Below are 27,177 nucleotides of genomic sequence, written 5' to 3'. Positions count from 1 at the left end.
TCACCAGCATCCAGGGCTGAGCCCTGCACAACGCCCAGCCCAGAGAGGGTTCACTGAGCCAGGGGGCTGCACCTGCAGGGGTTTGGGCTGGAAGTGCCCTGGCACAGAGCCCAACCACCCCAGGGCATCACCCCGGAAGGGGAATGCTCCAAACCCGCCTGGATGCCAGCCTCCCTCCAGCCTCTCCCTAGTACAGGCACTGGAGCCTGTTCTCTTCTTGGGACTGAGAGGGATCTGCAACCTCTAAAGGCCACAGCTTTAAACGTTCAAACCCAAAGGAAGGGTCTGGGGACAAGGTGGGGATCGGCCAAAGGTTTAGCTCAGTGATCCTGGTGGTCTTTTCCAACCCAAGTAACTCAGTGATTCTGTGGCTCTCTAAAACGCTAAATCAGCTGTGGCACACACGTGTCCCAAGGGCAGGGCAAGGCCAGCTCCCTGCAGGACATGTCCTCTGGCTGAGTGAAAACCAGCAGGGCTCAGTGGCCCAGAGCAGAAGCAGCCCCCGCTGCCCAGCTCCACCTCCCAGGATGTTTACACTGTGATAGCCAAGAACTCCCTGTCCTTGTGTCCCCTGCCGCGGGTGACAAGCGAGGACACGCTGGGTGCCCGCAGCAGGACGTGGTGGTGGCAGTGGCAGCTGCCAGGGCTGCCCAGGCCGAGCACGGGAGGGACAGGTTCCCTCCAGATGTCACCCTTGCAGGGCTCCTGCCGGAGGTGGCTCTGTCCCACCCCTCTGGTGGGGACATTCCCCTCAGCAGTGTGATCATGGCATGTCCCACTCCCTGTTCAGGGTACAAAGGCAGCCCCAGCACAGCCTGACAGCAAAAACAACCAAGAGTCAAAGCCAGTTAATACCACGGTTCAAATTAGGATTTTCTCTAAAGATACAATGGAAAAAGCCCCAGAGCATGAATATCCATCCAAACCTGAATTTCCTCAGGTCAGCTCAGCTCACATGCTTCAGAGTGGATGGATCAAGGCCGCGGCTCAGGCACAGCCCAGAGCCCCGGGGAGCACACCTTGGCTGATGGAAATGCCCTCCCTGCCACCCGTTAGGGAGGACTCGGTCTCCCCGATCGGGGGCACCGCGCCTCTGCCAGGGGCAGGACCTGGCCGCGGGGCAGAGCGGCATGCTCGGGTTGAAGCGGCCGTTCCCGGGGCTGCTCAGGGGCCCCATCGGGAGCTCCGAGCAGAGGCACCCCCGAGGGTGGCGACAGCCCGCCCGTCCGTGCCCCGCGGGTTTGACAGGGTTTGGGGGGCTCCCGTCAGTTCATCCGCGTCAGTCTGTGGGGAAGCCGAAGCAGAGCCAGCGCGCCGTGTCGCAGTTTGTCCCCGTTCCCTGCTGGCACCACCAGCACAGCCCCCCCGGCCGGCTCTGGCCCCGTGCCCCCCCGGCTCTGGGAAGGAGCGATCGCAGCGATTTCCCAACAATGGCACAGTTAATCATTCAGCCGCTGCTCCTGCAGCCGTGGCACTGCGGGGGCATTCACAGCAAACAGCTCCCGCAAAGGACACCGCTGTCCCCGCTGTCCCCAGTGTCCCGGTGTCCCCGGTGTCCCTGCTGTCCCCGCTGTCCCCAGTGTCCCTGCTGTCCCCGCTGTCCCCAGTGTCCCGGTGTCCCCGGTGTCCCCGCTGTCCCCGGTGTCCCTGCTGTCCCCGGTGTCCCTGCTGTCCCCGCTGTCCCCGGTGTCCCTGCTGTCCCCAGCGTCCCGGTGTCCCCGCTGTCCCCGCTGTCCCCGGTGTCCCCAGTGTCCCCGCTGTCCCCGGTGTCCCCGGTGTCCCTGCTGTCCCCAGTGTCCCGGTGTCCCCGCTGTCCCTGGTGTCCCCAGTGTCCCCGCTGTCCCCGCTGTGCCCCCAGTGTCTCGGTGTCCCGCCTGTCCCCAGTGTCCCCATTGTCCCTGCTGTCCCCGCTGTGTCCCTGCTGTCCCCGGTGTCCCCAGTGTCCCTGCTGTCCCCAGTGTCCCCACTGTCCCCGCTGTCCCCAGTTTCCCCGCTGTCCCCAGTGTCCTGGTGTCCCCGGTGTCCCGGTCTCCCTGGTGTCCCCGCTGTCCCTGCTGTGTCCCCGGTGTCCCCGGTGTCCCTCGGGGCTGGCAGCCAGCACTGAGCCGTTTCCCAGGGCTGAGTGCAGAGCAGGTGCTGTGGGACACTGAGGTGTCCCTTCCTCTGCGTTTTTCACCCCAAACAGACACAAATGGAGGTGACTGTGCACAGCCTCCCGTGGCTCCGGCGGTGGCACTGAAGTGTCCCAGCCCCAGCCTGGCTACTGTGATGGTTCCAAACGCTCTGAGGAGCAAGGGCCAGGCAGGGTGAGCTGCATTCCCCGTTTGGGAATGTGCCTGCTCACGGTGACCGTGTCACTGCACCCATGATGTCGCTGCACCCACAGTGCCACTGCACCCATGTCCCACGTGTCCCCAGGGCCTGCTGGCCACTGGCACAGCTCAGAGCAGATGCAGGTGAGCTCAGAAACCTCTGCAGTGCCCTGGGAAGTGCTGACAGGAGTTTCCCAGTGTCACTGCCTGCTGTTGGGCAGAAGGTCCCCATGGGGAAGGGTTGGTGTCCCCACGTGTCCCCTCTGCTCTGTGCTGGGCCCTGCAGCCACCAGGCTCACCCCAACCAGATGCCCCTGGCCAGGAGGGCATTTTAATTCCCGTTTTCTATTTGATCCAAAGGCCCCCATCCCACCTGGACATCAGTTATCCTTGGCTCATGGAGTGTAAGTCTGGAATTAAATCACTCGGTGCTGCTGGCTGATCTCGTGCTGTGATTCCGTGATCTTCTCCAGTTCTGTTTAGAAACACCAGAGACCAAATTCCCCTCATTTTTACACAAATAATTTTAATTCGCATATTAAAATAAATGTCTAAACATTACCCTGCCACCTGCCTTCAACTGCATTTACAATGCCCTTCTCCCGTCCCTAACCTCTCAACCTGGGATCCCCAGGGAGTGTCCCAGGGGTGTCCCTGGGGTGTCCAGGCAGGCATTGCACATCGTGGCGAGTTCCCTGCCTGCATCCAGACCTCGGTCCTGCCCGTGGCTGTGACTGTCACAGCCAGAGCTGTTCCTTAGTGCTGGGGATTCAGAGCTCTGTTGGGTTTGAAGGAAGAACACGGCAGGAGCTCCACGGCCTCTGCAACACCAGCTGCTCTCTCCTGACAAAACAAGCATTTAGCAACCCCTGGCACCCTGATGGCCTTTTCCTTCCCAAAATACCCAGGGTGAGCAACACCCCAAAAATGAAAGCTGTTCTCTCACATCAGAGGGGTTTGTGCAAGCGTGACCCTGGATTTCTCAGTGGCAGCAGACACGGGGTGCCCACGGGACATTCCCAATCTGCTTCCCAGCAGCACCTCTCAGGAGACTCACCCTGGATTCACTCCAGGCATGACCTTTCCCAGAATGGGAACTGCCACCGTTGGGAAAGGGTGGTGAGAGTGCAAGGGCTGGTGTTCCAGGGGCTGGTGTGCCAGGGGCTGGAGTGCCAAGGGCTGGTATTCCAGGGGGCTGGCATTCCAAGGGTTGGCATTTCAAGGGCTGGCATTCCAAGGGCTGCTGTTCCAGGGGCTGGTGTGACACAGCCAGCAGTGAGGTGTCACCAAGCCCCACCCAGGCCGGCCCTGTGGGCTGTCACTGTCACTGCCTTGCTGCAGCAGAGCCCAGCTTCATTCCCAAAACCCTTGGGTTTATCCATGCCAAGTTGTCATCACGTGCTCCCAAACCCAGCCCGCTGGGGACACCAGTGCCGCAGTGCCACCTGTGGCCTTCCCACCAGTTCCCCTCCCTTTTTGTGTCCAGCACCACAGAGCTGGAGCCAAAGCCCCATCAGATCCCCCCTGGGATGTCCCTCAAGTGCCCCAACCCCTGCTTTGGGGCGAGCTCGGTGGGTGCTGCTGGTCACTGCTGACCCTGGTGGGGATTTACCTGCGGCAGGTGACACCTGCCAGGGGATTTGGGCGCAGCACAGCTGCAGGAGTGACCCGTGGAACTCCCTTTGGGGTTTGGTTTGTAGTTGCAGCTGTTTGTGGCTGATCCTCCCGCCTGAGGACACGGCGTTACTCTGGCGCAGGGAGCCGTGCTGAAATCCTGGAGCGGTTTCCCAAGATCCTGGCAGGCTCCAGCAGGGCCGGGTTGTGCAATGGCGGGGACATCACTCGCTGTGTGTGCCACAGGGAGGGCACAGCTCAGTCTCCTGCCACCACCTGGCTCTGCGAGGTGTCCTGGCACAAGGAACGGGATGGGCTCTGCAGTCCCTTGCAGCCCAGCCTGTGGGAACCCAGAACATCCCTCTGGCTGCCCTGGCTGTCTCCAGACCCTGGCAGGGGGCTCGAAGACCTTGGCACGAAGTCAAAAACACCTGTGGCTTCCATTTTAGCCCATGGAAAAAACTGCCAACTTTGTGTGAGGAATTACAAGCCACAAGGGTTTGAGTAGTGTGGTAGTTGAATTAACACAGAGTGAAAAAGTAGAATTTTGGGGTTTTTGGAATGTAGTTCAGGGGGACAAGATGGAGGGATCTGGGCGTGTCCTGGCCTTCTTCTCCTTCTCCTTGCCCTCCGTGTCTTGCTGTGATGGTGACACTTTTCTGTTGGTTTGAGGTACAGACACACTGTCCAACAAAAATGACAGACATTGGCACGTTATTGTAAACATGGCACACGGAGTTTTTGGTATAAAATGTGAACACCGCCCTGAGGGCAGACAGAATGCCATGGCCGACCTGCTGGACAGAGCTCAGCAGGGCAGAGAGAGAATGTTCTGGATAAGGGAAAATAAACAACCTTGAGAAGCCGACCCTGCGCATCCAGACTCCTTCTTTGGCTGCATGGGCTGGGAAATGAGGACTTTTGCACTCTCGGGGTCACCTCGACACCCAGACCCCGCGACAGTCGAGGCTGTGATTCTGGGGTTAGAAATCCCCGAAGGTCTCACGGATTTCCCCTCTCCTGGGTCAGGTGAAGGTGCCCCTGCGGTCACACCTGGGTCAGGTGAAAGTGCCGAGAGCCGTGGGTGGGGCTGAGCTGAGCTCACCGTGCCCTGCGGGGCCACCCCTGCAGCAGCACCCCGAGCCCACCGGCACTTCCCGGGGGAACATCCCCGGCTTCCATCCCCTATTTCCCCCTCCAGCTGGGAGTCAGCACCGTGCTCGCAGGCTCTGCGGTGTTTTTCCCTTTTGGCGATGGATTTTGCCGTTTAGAGGGACCAGCCCAGCCTGTTCCTGGCCCAGTGCAGGGTTCAGCTCTCCCAGTGAAGTGGGAGCCAGCTTCCCGTCCCGTCCCAGCTTCCCCAGGGAGCGGGGCCAGCTCTGGCTCTGTGCCACTGGAATCCCACAGAACACGGGCGGCGGGGCAGGAGCAGAGCTCAGGACAGGAGCAGAGGGAGCCCTGGCAAGAGCAGAGCTCAGGGCAGGAGCAGAGCTCAGGGCAGGAGCAGAGGGAGCCCTGGCAAGAGCAGAGCTCAGGGCAGGAGCAGAGGGAGCCCTGGGCAGGAGCAGAGCTCAGGACAGGAGCAGAGCTCAGGACAGGAGCAGAGCTCAGGACAGGAGCAGAGCTCAGGGCAGGAGCAGAGGGAGCCCTGGGCAGGAGCAGAGCTCAGGACAGGAGCAGAGCTCAGGACAGGAGCAGAGCCCTGGGCAGGAGCAGAGCTCAGGGCAGGAGCAGAGGGAGCCCTGGGCAGGGGCAGAGCTCAGGACAGGAGCAGAGCCCTGGGCAGGAGCAGAGCTCAGGACAGGAGCTGAGCTCAGGGCAGGAGCAGAGGGAGCCCTGGCAGGAGCAGAGTTCAGGACAGGAGCAGAGGGAGCCCTGGGCAGGAGCAGAGCCCTGGGCAGAAGCAGAGCTCAGGACAGCAGCAGAGCCCCAGCCGGGCTTCCACAGGATTTCCCTGCCCATCCAGGGGGATGGAGCGTCTGTGCGGCCGGGGGCAGCATCCCACCTGCAGGATCCAGGGATGAGAGGGATGGCAGCGCTCCGGGAGCAGCAGAACAAACCAGAGAGGCAAAAATCCCAGCGGAGAGATCCCCTCTGACAGGGAATGCCGAGGGATGACGATGGCCACAACCCTGGAGCAGGAGCTGCTGCCAAGCTCTGCCGGGGAGGAGGCCGGGCTGAGCCCCAGGGAAGGGAGCCTCACTCAGGAACACCCAGACCAGCACTGGGAGCACTGGGAGCACTGGGAACGGCAGGAATGGCAGGAATGGGGACAGACAGGGCTCGACCCCCTCTGTGCACACCCCATGCCTCAGCCCCGGCTCCTGGAGAGCCCCTCACTTGCACCAGACCCACAGGGGAGAGCTGTGGCTGCCCCTGGATCCCTGGCAGTGCCCAAGGCCAGGCTGGACACCGGGGCTGGAGCAGCCTGGAACAGTGGGAGGTGTCCCTGCCATGGCAGGGGTGGCACTGGGTGGGATTTAAGCTCCCTCCCAACCCAAACCAGTCTGGCATTCCAGGATTCCATGATCTTCCACCTGTTGATTTCACTTTCCATTCCCAGGGTTTCCACACTCCCCCCATGGATGGAGTCCTGAGGGGGGGCTCAGGCTGTCTGGAGGGCCCTGCTGGCTCTGGAGATGGGGTTTGTGGTGGATTTTGAGGGTTGGGGATCACCAGGATCTCTGGGATCACCAGGGCTGGAGCAGGACCATGCACAGGGCAGGGAGGGGGCAAGGCTGGGACCCCAGAGCCCCCCTTGGGCGGCCTCTCCTGGTCCTGACCCCACAGAGCTCTGGGGACCCTGACACCCCAGAAAGTGCAGTGGGAATGGGCTGGGCGGGTGACTGGATGCAATCCCTCCCTGCCCTGTCACGTTTTAAGGCATGACTCCAGCAGCAATTCCCATTTTCTGCGCAGCTCCAGCGCCATTCCCAGCACGCTGGGTGTCCTGGAAGCTGCTCCTGGCAGGGACACGGGGGACAGCCCAGCCCCAGGGCTGCACCTTGCGTTGCCCAGCAGGATCATGGAGCACTGTAAATTAAGCACAAGAGCCACAATTTATTCCTTTTTTGGGAAGCTTTTATGTCTCCTCCAAAACATCCCCGCTGCAAATCCTCCCCCTCCGAAGGCAGAGGGGAACCCAGCCCACGAGTGCTGAGCCCGAGGCAGCAGAGATTTTATTTGTGCTTTGTTCACTATTTATGGGGGTTTTTAATTATGTTTTCTAATGTTACTTAATACCCAAGTACGTTTAATTTCCTTGAGGTCCCAGTGAGGCTCTCCAAGGCAGAGCAGCCCAGTGGTTCCCAGCAGGATCGACAGCCACAAAATGCCCTTTTCTGCCATATTCTGTGGCCACGCTGAAAAAAACTCTGAAAAAGGACGGTTTTGTCCTAATCTCACCTGTTTTTTCCTTTTTCCCCCTCAGTCTCAAGTGTCTGCTGAGAGCTGGGTGAGCTTGTTCCCTGTCCCACTGCTGGGAGCTGCAGCCATTCCCTGGGAACAGCAGCAGAATTCCATCCCTTCCACAGCACCCACGGGCCCAAAGCCGCTCGGGAAACAAAACAGCTCCAGAGGCTCGATGTTAGGGCAGCTCAAGTACCTGGGAAGAGCCTGACCTGGCTGAGGCTCAGAGGCACCAAATCAGGGCTGGCTCCTCGTGTCAGGACCTCAGCCAGCTGCAGAGCTCAGCTGAGGAGAGGAAGGATGAGCACAGCCTGAAAAAGGATGGAAAAGAACTTTAAAAATAAACATAAAATATAAAAAAGCAGAAAATCTACTTCAGTCACAGCGTTGTCCAACTTCCAACCCTACTTCTAGTTCCAAGTTTTAAATCCACCCAGTCATGGGAAAAGGGGAAACGCTGAGCCCTGGAGGGGCATTTCCCAGGGAAGAGAAGGATGATCCAGACATTCCATGGCAGAAGGTGAATCACAGTGATGTCACGGTGATGTCATGGTGATGTCACAGTGATTTATGGCAAAGGCCACCGCAGCCTTTGCCTTCAGCACCTCCCACATGGAATGCAGGTGCCCCCTCCAGCACCTCTTCCCAACACCCTGTGGGGTTTCGATTCCATGTTGGATTTCATTTCCAGTTGGATTTGAATTCCAGTTGGGTTTGGATTCCAGTTGGGTTTCATCTCCAGTTGGGTTTGGTGTCCATTTGGGTTTGAATTCCAGTTGGGTTTGGTGTCCTTTTGGTTTTGGATTCCAGTTGGGTTTGGTGTCCATTTGGGTTTGGATTCCATTTGGGTTTGGATTCCAGTTGGGTTTGGATTCCAGTTGGGTTTGGTGTCCATTTGGGTTTGGATTCCAGTTGGGTTTGGATTCCAGTTGGGTTTGGTTTCCAGTTGGGTTTGGATTCCAATTGGGTTTGGTGTCCATTTGGGTTTGGATTCCATTTGGGTTTGGATTCCAGTTGGGTTTGGTGTCCATTTGGTTTTGGATTCCAGTTGGGTTTGGATTCCATTTGGGTTTGGATTCCAGTTGGGTTTGGATTCCAGTTGGGTTTGGTTTCCAGTTGGGTTTGGATTCCAGTTGGGTTTGGTTTCCAGTTGGGTTTGGATTCCAGTTGGGTTTGGTTTCCAGTTGGGTTTGGTGTCCATTTGGGTTTGGATTCCAGTTGGGTTTGGTGTCCATTTGGGTTTGGATTCCAGTTGGGTTTGGTTTCCAGTTGGGTTTGGATTCCAGTTGGGTTTGGATTCCAGTTGGGTTTGGTTTCCATGCTGGATCCGAGTGTCCCCCGGATTTTGTGGGGCACGACCCAATCAATGACATTTGATGTCTGTCCCTTGTTTTCCTGCTCTTTCACTAAGATTTTTTTCTCCAGGGATTTCTGGACAGGGGCTTTGGGAAAAGCTGCCTCTCCAAGGGCTGGAGCCTGTCCCGGGCAGTGCTTGGAGCTCCAGCCTGGAGCGATGCCCACTCCCACTCATGCTGGGATGGGCACTGGGATGGGCCCGTGGGACCCTCCCCTGCTCCTTCCAGCCCCACAGGCTCTGGGAGACAAGGCAGGCGGCCCTGGAGGGGAAAGGGGTTGGAATGCTTCCCATTTCCCAACAGGAAGGACAACTCAGGGAAATTCAGCCCCTGCACCGCTGAATTATTCCATGGGCTGGTTTCTGCAGCCTGGGAGAACACAAACAGCACATTTACCTCCATAAAGACATTAATAATTCCTCAGGCTGGAGTCTGAAAGGTGTTTCTTTTATTCTAAGTGTTTGCAGAGTGAAATTAAACTGCTGTAAGCACTGAAGAAAGGTAATTTATTTTTGTTTCCATTTTCCCTTTCAACCATGGCATTAAATATGAACTGCGGGGTATTTTACCAAGCACATCAATTCATTTCCTGTGGGGGCAGAACCAAACAGCCTCCACGGGAGCTCTGATGGCCTTAATGAAACCCCACATTAATCAGAGCAGTGGAGCAGACCCTGAGCAGTGGCCTCGGGTGGCAACAGCCCTCGAGCACCCGGATTTCCCGGGAGCTGCTCTCCTGCCTCCTCAGATCCTCCTTCCTCAGCAGCCTCGTGCCTCTCCTGAGGCTGAGCTGCTGGAACCTGGGCTTTGGACACAAGGGGGACACGAGCCACTCCTCTGCTCCTTGGGGTCAGCCACATGTGGGGACTGACCCCACAAACTCCCTGAGCCCTCGGGGCTGAGCCCACACCTCTGCCAGAGCTCCTGGCTGAGCTCAGCCCAGCCAGGCTTCTCCCAGAGCCCAAACCCGCTCAGTTCCTGCTCCTGGGTTTAAAGCTGGGCAGGAATAGAAGGAGGAAACCTCGAGCCTCAGCTCCAGGGGCCTTTGGGTGGCTTGGTGCCCCCTCAGCAGGAATTCAGCTCTGAAGGGACAATTTCTCTTCCCAAAGGACAGCACAGCCTCCAGTGGGGGTGCAGATGGGGAACAGGAGCGAAATCTTCATTGTTTTTAGAACAAGCCATGGGAAAGGAAGAACCTGTGAATTCACAGAATTTATAAGGCTGGAAAAGCTCTCCAAGAGCATCAAACCCAACCTCTGACCCAGCCCCACCTTGTCACCAGCCCAGAGCCCTGAGTGCCATGGCCAGTGCCCCATTCCTGTTCTCATCTGGATTTTATCTGTAACACATCTGTACATTTCCACACTTCCCTGTGAATATTGAAGATTGTGCTTGATGATCCCTGTGGATCCTTTCCAGCTGGAGATATTCTGTCATTCTGTGATTCCCTTGGTTCCAGCGTTGCTGTTTTCTTCCAGACTGGATTGTTAAACCAAAGTATGCACAGCAGCATCCTCAAACAACAACAATAAAAAAAAAGCAATGTTCCATCTGTCAGGGTTTTTTCAACCTTCTACAGGGCTGTAAAATCACAGAACAGTTTGGGTTGGAAGGGACCTTTGAGGTTCCTCTAACCCACACCCCAAAATAGATCAAAAGAGGGTGGAGGTTGGTTTTGCTTTCCCAGCAGAGATGCACGTGGCTTGTCTGTTATTAACTTATTCTTTAAACTCCTTTTTTTTTCTTGCAAAAAGCCCTGACTCAGAGAGTTTTTGAACAGGACAACTTCCCTCATTCAAAATAGCCACAGTTCTTTGAAAAAATACAACCCTCAAACCACTTCCTTCCCTCTGAAGTGAAAGCTGCTGGAACAGTGGTGCCAGGCAGCACTTGTGGTGCTCGGGGACTGCTCCTGCTCCTGGCTGCAAACTCAGAATCTGAAATGCTTGAAGCCCCTAAAAGCAGCTGCTGAGGGGTGCTGTGGCTGTGTCAGCCTGGCCTCCACCCCTGCAGCTCCCCCAGGTATGGAAAATAAACAGATTGAGGCAATTCCAGCTGCAGTTTGGCTTCCAGCAGTTTATTCCTCTCTCTGTGCAGCACTTGAACCTGGGGACAGCAGGAGCAGGCACTGCTCCCCCACATCCTGCCTTTATTGCCATTTATTTCTCTCCATTTGTTTATTTATTGATCCTTTGGAAGCAGCAGTTGCCATGGCACTGAACATCAGCAGTGCCAGTGCTCTCCCCTGGTTCATAAATACCAATTATGGCAGAGCAGCTCAGGGTTCTCCATCTGGATAATTCCATCCAGTTTCTCCCCCATTTTCTCTCCACAGGACATTCTTTGCTTTCTGATCAGGATTTACCTTTTTAAGCTCTTTTATTTCCACCCCACTCAGTCCCTGGGCAGGTGTGGGGCCATCCCATGGCCCGGATGTCCGTCAGGATCCAGGGCCAGGAGCTGCCTGCAGGCTTCCACTGGAGCACAGGGAGGGAATCTGGGAGTGTGGGGAAGGGAACAGGGCTGCAAGTGGAGCTGAAGCAGCAAAGCTGGCAAAAGCTTTTGGCCATTTTCAGAAAGAGGGGATTACCCAGAAACAGGGAATCCCAGACTGGTTTGGACTGGGAGGGGTGTTGCAGATCATCTCATCCCATGGCAGGGACACCTCCCACTGTCCCAGGCTGCTCCAGCCTGGCCTGGAGCTCCAGGGATCCAGGGACGGCTTGGGAGCATCCGCAGAGAGCCAGGAGCGCAGGGAAAAGGGCAGAAGGTGAATGTGGGACTGGATCTGCAGCAGCAGCCCCTCAGCACACAGGCAGTGCTTTGAGCTGATCCCAGGCTGAGCTCAGAGCCCAGCCCTGCCCAGGCAGCCCTGCCAGGCTCTGCAGGGCACCAGGGCAGCCTCACAGCTCCCAGCCTTGGAGCTCTGCATTTTCCTGGGCTCCTGCTCGAGGGATTCTGCTGGACCTCAGCTGGGTCTGCTCAGCGAGAGGCTGGCTGGAAATGCAATTAAAAAATAGAGAGATAAATAAACAGATAATCAACCAATCTCCAGCAACAGGTGCAGCCCTCTCCCAAATTAATTTAGGGTTCTAGAATTATGGAATCTCAGACTGGGTTGGGTTGGGAGGGACCTTAAATCCCACCCAGTGCCACCCCAGCCATGGGAGGGACACCTCCCACTGTCCCAGGCTGCTCCAGCCCCAGTGTCCAGCCTGGCCTTGGGCATTCCAGGGATCCAGGGGCAGCCCCAGCTGCTCTGGGCACCTGTGCCAGGGCCTCCTTTTCTCCCCTTCCCCCTCAGCCCTGGCACTGAAGCGTGTCTCAGCTGTGCCCCTGGCCCTGTCCCCGGGGCTGCCAGAGGACAATTCTCAGTGTGAGCTGATGTCCCCAGGCCCCTCAGCCACAGGAATGTGCTGAGTGGGCAGGGGTCTGTGGCAGGCACATTCTTCTCTCTCTCAGGATTTTTTTATAGAGGAGCACAGAGAGAAGAAAAAGAAAATTTCTATTTCTGCTCCTTGTTTTTTCCATGTGGAATGTTTTTGGAGAATTGTTCACCTGGGGTGATTGCTTGGTTGGATTCTGGTGAGGATTGTTTGAGCTGATGGCCGATCCAACCCACCTGTGGCTGCACTCAGAGAGGGTCACGAGTTGTGAGGAGTTAGATATGGCAGTTAGAACAAGTAGGTTTGTAGTTTTAGTATCTCATTTAAATAGTATATTAATGTATTATAGCATAGTTATAATAAAGAAATCATTCATCCTTCTGAGCTGGAGTCACACATCAGCATTTCTTCCCCCGGGTTCATCTGTGTTTACATTAGGGGTCCATCCTGCCCCAGCCTGCGAGCCCGAAACAGCAGCAAAAATCACACTGGTGTTACCTCCATCACCAACGATCCCGGGAACACTCCCTGCCCTTCCACCTCAGACCTCTGGGAAATGGCCTGATTTAAACCCAGCCTCCTGAGCTGTCCCGTGGGGTTTATTCCTTCTGGCCAGCCTGGAAGGTTGCTGCTTCTGATTTTGTAAGATGCAGGATGGAGGAGGGGACAGAGGAGCCTGCAGGCATGGGAGCGGTTTGAAAGCTCTTCCAGAGCTGGGTTCTGGGGACATTCACCAGGGCTTGCAGCACCAGGAGATTGTTTTTGTCCCCGAAAATCAACAACAGTGTTTGGTTCAGCAGGATCTCTGTACAGCACTGGGGATGGAAAGCAGCAGAGGAAGTTGTTTAAAATAAATAAATACAAAGAAAACACAAGTTTTTCCCCTTGTTAGGGAGCCAGGTTCTGTTCTCCTGGATATCCTGCCAAGATACACGAAATGTGACAGTCCCAGGAGTGCAGGAGCACCAGCACTCCGAGCTCGGGGTGGCCTCGGTGCCACAGAGCAGGGGACACTCCTGGGCTGCTGGGGTGTCACACCCCGGAGCTGGGGGTGCTCCCTGGCACATCTGGGGCTCAGGTGCCAGGAGCCAGCCCAGGGGAAGCCCTGGGGTGCCAGGGCCGTGTCCCAGTGCAGAGGAGACTGTGCTGCTGCTGCTGGCTGAGCGCGGGGCTGGGACAGCCCTGGGGGGAGCAGGAATCGAGGCTGGGGGCTCTGAGGTCCCAGTGGCACCCGTGGGACAGCGGGAGAGCCGAGGTGCCCAGGCTTGTCTGTCCCCACACAGGAGGGAGCGGAGCTGGGCAGCACCAGCCCAGCCCAGCCAGGAGGGGACACCACCCCAGTTGCTGGCATGCCCTTGTGCCCTCTCTGCCCTCAAATCCACAGCCTGGCTCCAGCAGGAGGGGCACAGAGAGGAGCTGAATGTCCCCAGGAGCAGGGGACAGCAGCAGTGGCACACGAGCCCTCCTGCCTCCTCTCCGTTTATTTCTGTGTCTCAGTTTATTTAGCAGTTCCTATCTGGAGCCTGTGTGCCAATTTTCCTGTGCAGGGCACAGATTTTCCAGCAGATTTTCCATTCCCAGCTCTTTCCAGGGGGTTCAGCACACGAGACCCAAGAGGTTCAAGCTGAACGTGTTGAGAGAAAACACGACGTTCTCCCACAAAGCTGCTCTGAACAGGAGGCCTTGCAGAACCCCAGGACTGGGGAGTGAGGCTGGAAAAGACCTCCAGGATCATCGAACCCAGCCCTGGAGTGAAAGGGGATGTGCTTTGCTGAGCATGGTGGCAGGGACCAGTTGGAAAACGTGGCTGGGAGGGTCGGAGGCTTTCCCTGAGGCACAGCACAGGGGGAGCTGAGGCAGCTCCGGGAGTCACCAGCAGCCAGGAGAGGCTGAACTCCCCCGGGGCGATGGACACAGAGTGTCTGCACAGGGCTGGGCCCTGGGGAGATTCCTGGAGAGCCTGGAGCACTGGGACAGGCCCTGGCCGGGGGAGCTGGGGCTGCCCCATCCCCGGAAGCATCCCTGGACATCCCCAGCAGCGTCCCTGGACATCCCCAGCGTCCCCACAGTGTCCCCAGCTGAGGTGACATCTCCAGCCAAGGGTGAGCTCAACCCCATCCCTCTGCAGCTCCCAAACCCGGGACAGCCACAGAGATTAATTCCCTTCACAATGGACCAGCAAGGAAAAAAACACCTCCCGGCCCTGGAGAAGGAATTTCCATGTGCACAAGTTTTCCAGATAAAAAATACAGGGATTTGTTAACATGTGTCACTTCTCTCTGTGGTTGTATTTCACAGAGGAAAGCTTTCAAAACAACTTTGACTTTTATTAGAGGACACACGTAAAGAACTTCTTAATTTTTTTTCTTTTAAATGAATCAGCTGTTCCATCTCCCCTGAGTCCAGATCCTGAGAAGCATAAATTCTGCAGAAGATGCCTTGGGGAACCAAGAACTGAGGATGGATTTGAAACAGTTGTTTTATACCCTCAGGGAAAATTGAAATCCCGGATGTTCAGGTTCTTCCCTGCTGGAAAGGAGCTCAGGAGGTCTCCAGCCCAGCCACCTGCTCTGAGCAGGGAGCTCTGGGCTGCCCAGGACCTTCCCAGCCTGGTGTCCAAGGACAGGCACTGCAGAGTGCCCCCTGTGTCCGGCCTGGAGCTCTGAGTGGGAGCCCTGGGAAGTGTCAGAAATCCCGGCAGCCTGAGCTGATCCCGGGATAAAACATTCCCGGTGCTGGCGGGAGGCTGCAGCTGCAGCCCCCTCCAGGGTCTCGGGGAATGTCCCACTCCTGTCACCTCCTCTGGGGGACATGTGGAGAACTCCCCTTCCAAACCCCCTGGATTTTGTGTTGTCCCCCCTGCCCCTCACCCTGCGGTCCCGGGGTGTTTCAGACAAAGACTTTGGGGTTGAGATTTTGCCAGCCAAGGTGACCCCAAGCTCCAGCCCCTTCCCAGCAGCCGCCACCCCGATCCAGAGCCCGACTCCCGCAGCAGGGAACGTTCCCCAGTTTGCAGTGGGGCCCTGGCTCCTTCCCGGGCAGCAGGGAGCTGGGGCAGAGCGCCCTGCTGGATGTCACCCAGGGCCACCAAAGCCCTCACCGAGTTCATTCCCAGAGATTTCACCGAGCCACACTCAGTTGTTCCTCTCCCATTTCCCCCCAGAGCCAGCACAGGGCTCCAGCTGGGCCTCCCCCCCCCAGCCAGACCCTCCCTCAGCCCGTCCCAAGGTGAATTATTCCAGTTCCACCCTTCGGAGGCACCCGGAGCAGGAGCCCAGCTCTGGCTGCCCCAGTGCTTGTGCTGGCCCTTGCCCAGGATGGCTTCTCTGGGTGTGATTTGTGCCAGATGTAATACAGTAGTTCAGCATGAAGATGATGGGAATGTGGTTCTTCTCTCATTTGTAAATTACAGGAATTGTTTATTTTCTTTTTATCAAATACATCTTTTGCACCTATCAATGTTATTGTTATATGCACTGATCTATTTCCAGCATCGTCTTCATTTCCCTGGGTGCCCCCAGAGCACCAGCAGTGTGTGAATTCCTGGTGATTCTACAAACTGGAGATCTGGAAATCCCAAATTTGATTTCCCCCCGTCAGCAGCCACAAACCCGTTCTGTTACAAACCAGCAGTGTCGGCGCCGCCGCCTGTGCAAAACTGGTCCCAGGCACATCAGAGCCCCGGCAGCCCTGGGGGAAACGGTTCCACCCAAAAAAACTGCGAGGAAAATGCGAGCAGGCGAGGGGAGGGAGCTGCCAATGAGACAGAGTGAAAATTGAACAGGGCAGAAATCCATCTGGATTTAGGTGAAACGTGCCGCTTGGAGCTTGCTAACGTAAGTAAAATCTGCTGTTTAGTCTGGTAGCTGCAGCACTAGCAAAACTGCCCCAGCTGAGGAGGAAAAATGCGAATTTCCAAGGTAAAGAGATAAGAGATAAGAGATAAGAGATAAGAAAGACTCCTCAGACCTTGAAACAGACAGCGCAGAGTGACCCAGAAGTTCTGTCTGTACTTTCTGACAAAAACTGAGAACAAGTGTAACTAGCTGTAAGTGTAACAAAATCAGCAGAATGAATATGCATGAACCTATTGTGAAATTCTATGCATATGTAAATTAGTAAGAATAATAATTTTTAAAAAATCAGAAGTTCTCAGACACGCACATGTCCTTTAAAGAGAAACAATTCCCACGTGCGCCCAGCGCTGCAATAAGCACACCGTCCCTACAAATCTTTACTAAAATTGTGAGGTTTTGATTTTTCGTCCGCGTTTCGCCAGCCCGGCAGGGAGCAAAGAGCCAGGGCACAGAGAGGGGGCAGGGAGCGGGCACCGCCTCGGGGCGAGGTCACATCCACCGGGAGGAGCCGGCAAAGCTCCCGCGGGAGCGCTGGGATGGGGACTGGGAGAACTGGGATGGGGCAACTGGGATGGAGGGGCTGGGATGCAGTACTGGGATGGGGGACTGGGAGAACTGGGATGGGGGACTGGGATGGGGGAACTGGGAGAACTGGGATGCAGTACTGGGATAGGGGACTGGGAGAACTGGGATGCAGTACTGGGATGGGGGACTGGGATGCAGGGCGGGATTCTGGAGCTGAGATATGGGACTGGGATGGGGGATTGGAATGGGGAACTGGGATTCTGGAGCCGGGATGCGGGAGCCGCACAGCCCGGTCCCCTCGGTCCCCCTGCCGCCGTCAGTGCCCGCAGCCCGCCGGCCCCGCAGGCTCTCCCTGCCCATTTCCCATTGCCCGTTTCCCATTTCCCTTTGCCCGGCTCCCCAAAGCCCGGCGTGCCCAGCCGGGAGCTCGGGATGCGCCAGCACCGCCCGCGGCTCTCCCGGGCAGCGCCGGCCCTGCGAGCCGCAGGCAGCGGGATCCGAGCGGCTTCTCCCGGCCCCGCTGTTCCCAAAACACCGCCCGCAAGAGCCGGCTTATCTCCTCTTCACCCCGGGCGCTGGGCAGGGTGCCCGTGCCAGCCTGGAGCGCCCAGGATGGTTCTGTGCCATGGAAAAACAGCGGGCTCTGGGATGTCGGGAGCACAGAGGGTCCCCAAAGCCCAGGGATTTACTGAAAAACAGCCCCGAAAACACACTGGGGTTCTGATTTACCGCCTCTGCTGGCACTTCCTTGAGAATTGCAAGGAGGCTGTGGCAGCAGGAGGGCTGGTCCCGCTCAGGAGCTGTCACAGCTGCCAGCCCAGCCCGGCTCCTCCAGAGCCCGGAAAACATCCCAGCCCAGGAGCCGCAGGCTGGGAATGCGGCTTGGAACCGCATCCCTAACCACCGAGTCTGGGGGGCTTTGTTCTCAAGAGCAATTTAAAACCACAGGAGAAGACAAATTACCGGGCTTGGGCTTCAGCCTGGCAGGGAGGGAGCCGGGAGAGGGATCCAAGCCTGGAGCCGGGAGGTTCCTGGCACTGGACGGGGCACACAGGAGCAGGGACAGCCCTGCCAGAGGACACCGGGGGCCACCGGCGCTCCCAGGGCTGTCCTGACCCCCGACACCCTCGGGGCATCACCCCAGTGCCCCCATCCCTGTCCTGGGGGCTCAGAGCCAACCCCAAAACCCCTCACCATGTGCTGCTTATTGACAGAAACCCCCAAAACCCCTCACCATGTGCTGCTTATTGACAGAAACCCCCAAAACCCCTCATCATGTGCTCCTCATTGACAGAAACCCCCCAAACCCCTCATCATGTGCTCCTCATTGACAGAAACCCCCCAAAACCCCTCACCATGTGCTGCTTATTGACAGAAACCCCCAAAACCCCTCATCATGTGCTCCTCATTGACAGAAACCCCCCAAAACCCCTCATTATCTGCTGCTCATTAAGAGAAACTCCCCAAAACCCTCATCATGTACACCTCATTGACAGAAACCCCCAAAACCCCTCATCATGTGCTGCTCATTAACAGAAACGAGGATCATCTGTAATGAGGATCGCCCTTAATGAGACTTGCCCTTAATGAGGATCACCGTTAATGAGGCTCCTGAGCCACACCCAGCGAGGCTCGTTCCCTTTGTTAAACAAATTCAGCCGAGGAGGTGCCAATATTTGCTCAATATTGGTAAAATAAGCACCCTGAAGTGGGAAGGGCATTGCTGTGAGTGCTTTATGGACACGATTTAATTAAAAAAAAAAAAAAAAACAAACACCTAAATCAGTCCAGAGGAGGCTCTGGAGCCAGGCTGGGAGAGCTGGGGCTGCTCACCTGGAGAGGAGAAGGATCCAGGGAGAGCTCAGAGCCCCTGGCAGGACCTGAAGGGGCTCCAGGAGAGCTGCAGAGGGACTGGGGACAGGGCAGGGAGGGACAGGACACGGGGAATGGCTTCACTGCCAGAGGGCAGGGATGGATGGGACATTGGGAATTGGGAATTGTTCCCTGGCAGGGTGGGCAGGGGCTGGGATGGAATTCCCAGAGCAGCTGTGGCTGCCCCTGGATTCCTGGCAGTGCCCAAGGCCAGGCTGGAGCAGCCTGGGACAGTGGGAGGTGTCCCTGCCATGGCAGGGGAGTGGGATGAGCTTTAAGGAGTGTTTTTCAGAGGAATGGACATGATATAAATTAGAGATGTGAATCAGCTCTTTAAGCAGGGAATTTGATGAATAACAGCTCCTTGGAGCAGTGGAACAACAGGAATTCAGGGTAGAGGAAATTCTTTCCTGTAGAGGGGAGGTGCAGTGGGGGTTGAAAAACAGGGAAAAACACAGCATAAAACACTCCCAGGCACGGGCAAGGGGGGGGATTTTGGGGTGTCTGTGCAGGGCAGGAGTTGGATCAGTGATCCCTGGGGGTCCCTTCCATCAGGACATTCCATGAGCCTGTGATAAAACAGCCTGAGCCACAACATCCATCAGTGCAGGATGACACCCCAAAACCTCGTCCTTTAATCCCTCCCACTGAGCCAGGCCTAGCCAAGGTGGGATTTAATTCATGGCTTTACCTCATCAGCCCCGGGAGCCGGGGATTCCTAAGCTCTTCCCCCCGGTTTTGGGGCACACGCCGTCCCAAATGAACGGCGTCATCTCAGCTGGAAGACGTGAGCACAAGTGGGCAGCCCATAAATATCCATTATTGCTCCGTGGCAAACAGAAATGCCTGCAGGAATATGCACGTGGCCTTCAGCAGGAGGAGCTCCCACCCTCTGAGGGACACGGGAATTATTTGGGGCATGGCAGGAATGTCTCCCCCCTCATTCCACCTCTTTTATCCTTCTCCTGGTCTTTAGGATCCTTCAGACAAGAGAGCTCATTTGGAAAGCAGAGGAATTGCCAGCACAGCACGGGGGAAGCACAGGATCAGCAGGCTGCTCCGTGGGATGAGCCATGGAGGCTGGCTGGGCAGCTGGATTCCCGTGGATTTGGGTTATCAGGAGCCTCATTCCAGCACCTCCTCTGCCTCCAAACAAGGCCTGGCGAAAGCCGAGCGTGGCATCCATAATCCCATCCCATCTGGCCTTCCCAGCTCAGGAATTCCTGGTTTGGGACCTCCCTGTCCCAGCGCAGGGCTGAGGCACAGTGGCACCGTGTGGGACACTCCTGGGAATGTCCAGCGATGGTGGCAGGAGAGCTGGTGCCACCCCGACCCCACACACAGCACAGGGGCTCCAGCTGCAAAGCAGCACTGAGACCCTAAAGCCCCTCACGTGGCCTTTGGGGACCCTCAGCAGAGCGGGGACCACGTGGGGCAGGTTTGGGCATCCTGTGGCAGGCACATTCTTCTCTCTCTCTCAGGATTTTTTCACAGAGGAGCACAGAGAGAAGAAAGAGAAAACAATTTCTATTTCTGCTCCTTGTTTTTCCCATGTGGAATGTGCTTGGAGAATTGTTCACCTGGGGTGATTGCTTGGTTGGGTTCTGGTGAGGATTGTTTGAGCTGATGGCCAATCCAACCCACCTGTGGCTGCACTCTTGAGAGGGTCACCAGTTGTGAGTAAGATATAGTAGTTAAAAAGGTTTCAGTATCTCCTTTTAATAGTGTATTAATATATTATAGCATAGTTATAATAAAGAAATCATTCATCCTTCTGAGCTGGAGTCACACATCAGCATTTCTTCCCTCCGGGTTCACCTGCATTTACAATACATCCAGGTGGCAGGGCCACCTTCCACAGCCCAGGGTGCTGCGACTACATTTGCATGAATTACCCCGGAGGTTTTTGACAGAGAAAAGATGCAGAAAAGCGGAGTTAAATCATTCTCCCGTCGCAAATCTGCCCAGGGGAACAGGAACATCCTGTTTGTACTATTATGAGATAATAATGGCATTAAACAGGACATAATTATGGCCTCATTAGTTATGGTCCTACACATTTATTTGGGGGATTAAATCTCTCCTTTCAGACCACAGACTCGACCTGGCCTAAAAAACCCACTGAAATGAAAAAGTTTTCCCTTTAAGTAAAGTCTAAGAGTCAATAAAATCTGCGGGTAACCAAACAAGCACAATTCCTGCCGGGATCTCTGTGCCAGGGCTGTGGCACTGTGGACGTGGCTGGGACAAGGTGACACTTTTCTCCTGGCCACATGTGACACAGAATCAGGGGATGGTTTGGGTGGAAGGGACCTCAGAGGTCCCCGTGCAGGTCCCTGCAGGCCCTCCCCTGCGATGGCATCTCTCAGATGTTATTTATGTCCTGCTCTGGCTTTTTTTAATAGAGGAGGAAAACTTCCATCCCCTCCCTTCCTCCTCATTTATTACAGGCATTAAGTTAAACATGGTTTCCTCTTAAACTCGACCTAATCCAATTAATATTAATATTGCCCTGAGCCAGGCTGATCTCATCAGTGTCGATATTTAATATCATTTCTGCGAGTTGTGCTGAAAATGAGCTTCTTGCTCTTCAGCAACTCTGGAAAGAAGGAGCAGCATTTTCTTCCCTTGGGGAATCTCAGGGTCTGCAGTGCTGGGATGACCCCGAGAGTGTAAAAGTCCTTGTTTCCCAGCCCAACAGCCAAAGGAGGAGTCTGGATGCGTAGGGTCGGCTTCTCAAGGTTGTTTATTTTCCCTTATCCAGAACATTCTCTCTCTGCCCTGCTGAGCTCTGTCCAGCAGGTCGGCCATGGCATTCTGTCTGTCCTCAGGGCGGTGTTCACATTTTATACCAAAAACTCCGTGTGCCATGTTTACAATAACGTGCCAATGTCTGTCATTTATGTTGGACAGTGTGTCTGTACCTCAAACCAACAGAAAAGTGTCACCATCACAGCAAGACATGGAGGGCAAGGAGAAGGAGAAGAAGGCCAGGACACGCCCAAATCCCTCCATCTTGTCCCCCTGAACCCCATTCTAAAAACCCCAAAATTCCATTTTTTCCACCCTGTGTTAGTTCAACTGTCACACTACTCAAACCCTTGTGGGTTGTAATTCCTCATACAGAGTTGGCAGCTTTTCCCACGGGCTGAAATCAAAGCCACAGGTGTTTTTGACTCCGTGCCAAGGTCTCCGAGCCCCCTGCCAGGGTCTGGAGACAGCCAGGGCAGCCAGAGGGATGTGCTGGGCTCCGACAGGGGAGCACGGGCGGGATGGGGGGAAGGAACGGCCTGGGGCAGGGGGTGCTGGACCCAGGGCTCCTCTGCACCCCGGCCCGGCAGGAGAAGTGTTTGGGGGTGACCTGGGGGCCTGGGCCAAGGAGGGAATTACGAGGAACCGCCGGGATAAAACGTGCGTCCTCCTCGGGGCATTCCCAGAACTCCGTGCCCCGGCCGGAGGAGCCGACTGGGGACACTGGTGCGACACCAGCGGCGGTGGCCTCCCGCAGCTCCTCCTGCTCCGGCAGGGATGCTCCGGGCACGGCTCGTTACCGCGGGGGGATGGCTCATTAACAAAGCGCTCATTAACACCCCAAAGGTCAGGGATTCCATTTATTCAGGGCTTGCACAGCTGCGCGGTCCGCAAGGAGCTCTGTGCTCGCCGAGAATTAAATCCAGGGAATCCAGGATTCCTGCAGCAGCACGACGGGCTCGGCAGGAGCCGTGCAAGGACTTTCAGCCCTGGCTGTGTCATCTGCTCCCCTTCCCTTCCCTTGGAGCAGCTGCCGAGGTCAGGGACAGGGTTTGGAGCAGAATCACCCCAGATTTTGGTTGCAGCAATAGCAGCCAGTGAAACAGGATCCCTGTTATTCAGAACAGAACTCCATTTTTGGTTTGGATCCAGCAGCAAATAACAGGGACCCATGGAATGCCATAAAGTCACAGCCTGGTGTGGGTTGGGAAGGACCTTAAAGAACAAGATGATCCTACCCAAACCGTTCCATAATTTGCAAATAATTTCCTTTCATGTGCAGGGCCTGTGGAGATGATGCAATGAAAACTGCCCAGTTCCAGCCCCAGGGCTCAGTGTTAGGTGTGTTCATCCTCCTCCTCCTCCCAAACCACAAAACGAATCTTTCCTTGCCACGACCTCCTGGTTTTAGGCCAGGCTGCTTTTGTTCACCTCTGCCCCTTCCCACCAGGTCCTGGCTGGAGCCCAGAGCAGCCCTGGTTCAGCAGCGACAGCCCCATCAGTGCTGGCAGGAGCAGCAGCAGCTCCACCTCGGCCCTGCTCATCTCTGCAAACCCGTTTTTAGGGAGTTAATGCTGTGTCTCAGCCCCCAGAACAGAACAGTCACCAGTGGGGCACACATGGGACAACCCCACCTGAGCCCAGGGGGAATAATCAGGGTTTTGTTTGTGGCTCTTCATAAAATGGCCAGGTTTGGATCGGGAGGGACCCAAAGCCACCCAGTGCCACCCCTGCCCTGGCAGGGACACCTCCCACTGTCCCAGGTGCTCCCAGCCCCAGTGTCCAGTAGCCACAGCTGCTCTGGGCACCTGTGCCAGGGCCTCACCTCCCTCACAGCCAGGAATTCCTTCCCAATATCCCATCCATCCCATCCCGAATGGATCCATCCGATCCCTGCCCTGCCCCACGGGCAGCCCCTGCACCTGGATGACATCCTGAGATTTCCAGGGGCCCCTTGTGGAGCTCGCCCAGGTCCCTGAGGCGCCAAAACAGAGCTGGCAGCGGTGGGATTCGAACCCACGCCCCCGCAGGGACTGGAGCCTTAATCCAGCGCCTTAGACCGCTCGGCCACACTACCCCGGCAGGGCGCTCCCTGGGGATGGCACTGGAGCCGGGATCCGCCCCTGGGCACGGCGCCTTGCCCATCCCGGCCCTTCCTCGGCCGCCTTCTCCCGCTGCAGATCCTTTGGGCTCTCCTGCGTTCTCAGGAACTCCCCGGCAGGACGGAGCCCTCCCAAACCTGCCCTTCCTTACAGTGCGGGACCGCTGCTCTGCCCCTTCCCTTCCCTTCCCTTCCCTTCCCTTCCCTTCCCTTCCCTTCCCTTCCCTTCCCTTCCCTTCCCTTCCCTTCCCTTCCCTTCCCTTCCCTTCCCTTCCCTTCCCTTCCCTTCCCTTCCCTTCCCTTCCCTTCCCTTCCCTTCCCTTCCCTTCCCTTCCCTTCCCTTCCCTTCCCTTCCCTTCCCTTCCCTTCCCTTCCCTCCATCCCGTTGAACAAGACCCAGACCCGATTTTCGTGCTGGATTTGTGCCCTTCCTGCCGTGCCCAGTCCCAGCGATGCAGAGGGACCAGGGGCTGAGGTGGCAGTGACAGTGACAGCGCTGCTGCTCGGTGGCTCTGTGGCCCACAGAGATCCCAGACTGCCGCTCTGGGACCAGGGAAGGCGCCAAAATCTGCAGGAAACCTCCTGCCAAGTGCTGGGAGCCAGACCCAGGGAAGTTCTGGAGTTACATAAATATTTTTCTTCCGCGGTTAAACACTGCCACTTTCTCCTTCCTCAGCACGGCGATAAAAGCACATTTCAATAAACAGGGCTTCAAAGGGATGTTTGCACTTGGCTCCTCTTCCAGCCTTTTTCATTCACTGGAACAGCTCCTGGCTGTAGGAACTGCGGGAGAGACCCCCCAGCTCCCTCAGCTCCCTCTGGAAACTCGGCACCTTCTCCCAAATCCTCCTATCCCCGGACACATTCTGATTTAAACTATAAAAATAACCAGTGATAAAAAGGGGATGTCTGTAATTCCTTGCTCCTGGGGTTTTTTGATCCACGTTGCTCCAGTCCCAGGAGCCCCTAGACCCAAATCCCAGGATGGGTCAGGGATCCCCTGCAGAGATGATGAAACTCCAGGAGTAAATTGATTATTTGAGGATAATAATTGGATTTTCATTAAGGGGACACTCACAAACTGCTGCAGGTTTCTGAAAGTCGATTTATTTCCAGCCAGCAGTTGCCAAATCATTCCCAAATAAATTCCAGCCCCAAGGAAGTTTTACAGCTCCATTTGGGATCCCATGGATCTGGGGACCCGGATCTGCCCCAGGAGAGCTGGGAACATGCAGGATTTGAGGCATTTTGCACCTCATTTTGTGGCAGGCGTTGGGAAACCTTCCCAATAAACCTCCTGCAGCGCTGGGGAGGTTTGGAATTAAACCCCAAACCACTTTAATAAATACAATGGGATTATTTCAATTGAAAAGAAGTGATTACAACAGCCCTTAATTTCTTATTAGGGCATTTATGCAGCCCCTATTAAAATATTAGAAGATACTGAGCCTTTGTAGGGCTCTCAAAAACACTGTTTGGAATATCCCTGGTTACAATTATTTCTGTTTAAATACTTCTGCCTAAAAATTACATTAATAAAATTGGACATCCCTGTCCAAATTTGGGACAGCAGCTTTGAGAAATCCTGAGACCTCCCCAGGGATCACCCATGGCCATGGAAAACCCAACTGGGTTTGTAGAAAATGTTTTTATTCCCCTGAAACAGAAGAAAAACCCCTTCAATATTCCACGATCTGCTCATTCTTGTGTTCTGCAGCAGCCCAGCCCAGGGCCAGAAGCTGCCAAGAGCAAATAATTCTCATTTCCATAGATGAGGAGATGAATCATTCCTGGTATTTTTAGCAGGTCATTAAGGGATATTTGCAAACTGACTTGTGAGGGTTTGCACTGGTGTAAGCACAACCTTGGAGAGAAAACATCAACTGGGAATCAGAACAGAGGGAGTGGGAATTGCATCTCCAAGTCTGAAAATGACAGGGAGGGATGGGGATAAATGGGGTTTGTGGGAGCCTGGGCCCCACTCCACTGAAACACGGGATAGGGATTTGTCCGACCCCATGGATGGATGGATTTGTCCCATCCCTGGGGAGGGATGCTGCAGGCACTGGGACAGCTGGGTCCCGTGGGGTTGGATGGAAAAGGAGTTTTCCCACTGGTCTGGGAGCAGAGAAGTTCCCTGGGAGTTCAGAGGAGCATCAGGGTACCTCAGAGTCATGGAATGGGTTGGGAGGGACCTTAAATCCCACCCAGTGCCATCCTGCCCTGGCAGGGACACCTCCCACTGTCCCAGGCTGCTCCAGCCCCAGTGTCCAGCCTGGCCTTGGGCACTGCCAGGGATCCAGGGGCAGCCACAGCTGCTCTGGGTACCCTGTGCCAGGCCCTGCCCTCTTTCCCAGCCTGGAATTCCTTCCCAAAGTCCCATCTCAGTCTCTCCTCTTTAGTTCAAAACCATTCCCTCGTGTCCCATCACCATCTGCCCGTGCAGAATTCACTCTCCTGGCACAGGGGGAAGAGCTGCTCACCCATCAGTGGAGCAGAGCTTCCAAAAATGGGCATTTAATAAAGAAAAGATACTCACATATTAATATTCATATTTAACAGCTCCTTCTCCTTGTCTGTGCTATTGGGGTACGATGAGCACCGCTCAGGGGAAATCCAGGGAATAAGCCCTGCTGGAAGGATCCCAGGGAGCCTCTGGCAGCGGGAGGGCAGCTCACACATCCTGACAACCCCGGGCAGCCCAGCTCTGCCACGGCCCAGGCTGACAGGGCTGCACATTCCTTCCCAAATGTGGAGGGACTGCTTGGGAATGGGAACCAAGGAAGGCTGTGCCAGGGCCACCAGCCCTCAGCTGCCTGCATTTCCCTGGAAAACCCAATTAATCCAAGGCATCTGTCAGGGCTCCACCCTCTCCACCCTCTGCAGTGCAGGGATGTGTGGGGGCACCACCTCCACTGGGACGGCCCATCCACCCCAGCAGGGTCCAGGGACCAATGAGGATCTTTGGGATCCTCTTTGCACAAAGACCCTCACATTTGGGAAGACTTCTGTACTTCTCCTCATTTGTGATTTGATGGTGGAGCTGCTCCTGCTGTTGCTGTCCTGAGCCATTGTTAGGCAGCACAGCCCATCCATCGTCCATCATCCATCATCATCCATAATTTTCCATCATCCACTGTCCATCATCATTATCCATCATCCATCATCGTCCATCACTGTCCATCATCTATCATTGTCCATCATCCACTGTCCATCATCCACTGTCCATCATCCATCATTGTCCATCACTGTCCATCATCTATCATTGTCCATCATCCATCATTGTCCATCATCCACTGTCCATCATCCATCATTGTCCATCACTGTCCATCATCTATCATTGTCCATCATCCATCATTGTCCATCATCATCCATCATCATTATCCATCATCATTGTCCATCATCCATCATTGTCCATCATCCACTGTCCATCATCCATCATTGTCCATCATCCACTGTCCATCATCCATCATTGTCCATCTCTGTCCATCATCTATCATTGTCCATCATCTATCATTATCCATCATCCATCAGTGTCCATCATCCATCATTGTCCATCATCATCCATCATCATTATCCATCATCCATCATTGTCCATCATCCACTGTCCATCATCCACTGTCCATCATCCATCATTGTCCATCACTGTCCATCATCCACTGTCCATCATCATTGTCCATCATCCATCATCGTCCATCATTGTCCATCATCCATCATTGTCCATCATCCACTGTCCATCATCCATCATTGTCCATCTCTGTCCATCATCTATCATTGTCCATCATCTATCATTATCCATCATCCATCAGTGTCCATCATCCATCATTGTCCATCATCATCCATCATCATTATCCATCATCTATCATTGTCCATCATCTATCATTATCCATCATCCATCACTGTCCATCATCTATCATTGTCCATCATCTATCATTGTCCATCATCTATCATTATCCATCATCTATCATTGTCCATCATTGTCCATCACTGTCCATC

At 55.5% G+C, this 27,177-nt stretch overlaps 1 non-coding gene across 1 annotated transcript; it reads right to left on the bottom strand.

Moving 5' to 3' along the window:
* Nucleotides 1-23,075: 23,075 nt before the first annotated feature.
* On the bottom strand, nt 23,076-23,157 carry TRNAL-AAG (transfer RNA leucine (anticodon AAG)). The gene has a single exon. It is a non-coding gene; the product is annotated as a tRNA-Leu (tRNA).
* Between the last annotated feature and the right edge of the window lie 4,020 nt (nt 23,158-27,177).

Source organism: Anomalospiza imberbis, chromosome 9 (assembly GCF_031753505.1).
Source record: "Anomalospiza imberbis isolate Cuckoo-Finch-1a 21T00152 chromosome 9, ASM3175350v1, whole genome shotgun sequence".
NCBI classification, from domain to species: domain Eukaryota; kingdom Metazoa; phylum Chordata; class Aves; order Passeriformes; family Viduidae; genus Anomalospiza; species Anomalospiza imberbis.
The sequence above is the reverse complement of the archived record's forward strand: the minus strand, read 5'-3'. Positions and strand labels throughout refer to the sequence as shown.